Raw genomic sequence first — 908 nt, forward strand, 5'->3', positions numbered from 1 at the left:
CTGTGCGCCCGCGGTGGGCCCAGCTTCCCCATCCCCCCCGTCCTCCTCCGGCTCGGCGCTTCGGGGCTCGTCCTCAGCTCCGCTGCGGTCCACCTCCGGCTCCGCAGGAGCTGCAGGAGCAGTCGCCGCCATTGACGCACGCGGCTCTTAACAGAACGTAATCTAAACCGAAAGCGGATCGTCTAATCTTCTCCCGCCAAATCTGACTGTAAACACAACCTCGAGGCGGACGGCGGAACAGACGTCACAGCGCCACGTCATTTTAGCGGGTCAACTCATTCTGTCCAGTATAGGTCAGTTAAAGTCCATTAAACAGCGCCATTGACTTCCAGGAAGGATGATTTTTAAATGATCTCAGATGACATGTTGTTTCCTCAGTTCAGAGAGAGTGATTGGTGATAACAACAGAATACTGACTGCATACACGGGGGAAAAAAGAATTTTGATTTGTTCTGAATCAAATTAAATATTGGAGTAAATAATCGGAATAATGTTTAAAGCCTATTTTAAATCTAAAACCATTCCTGTGCGTTCACACTTGTGGTTCGGTTCTCTTGGTTCGTGTGGTCCGGACCAAAAAAGACAACTATACATTTGGTTCTGGTCCGCTGAGCGTTCACACTGGCATTTTTGACAGCGAACCTAAAGATACCGAACCTAAAGGCACGGTGATACGTTCACAACCTGATTGGTCGGGTTGAATGACGTATATTTTGCGACGGAACTCACAGAGTACCCCCCAAAAAAGCTGTGTTCGACTTAAAGCGGTGCTGCGCAGACCGATGTATGACATCAAAGTACCCATTCAGAGATCCGTCTGCTCAACGCCGCTTTAAGTCAAACACATCTAATGCCGTCTGCTGGACTAAGCGCGCTCATTGCTGCGTGTACTTATGATTTTATTTTCA

Source organism: Sinocyclocheilus grahami, unplaced genomic scaffold, assembly GCF_001515645.1.
Source record: "Sinocyclocheilus grahami isolate Dianchi unplaced genomic scaffold, SAMN03320097.WGS_v1.1 scaffold474.1, whole genome shotgun sequence".
Taxonomy (NCBI): domain Eukaryota; kingdom Metazoa; phylum Chordata; class Actinopteri; order Cypriniformes; family Cyprinidae; genus Sinocyclocheilus; species Sinocyclocheilus grahami.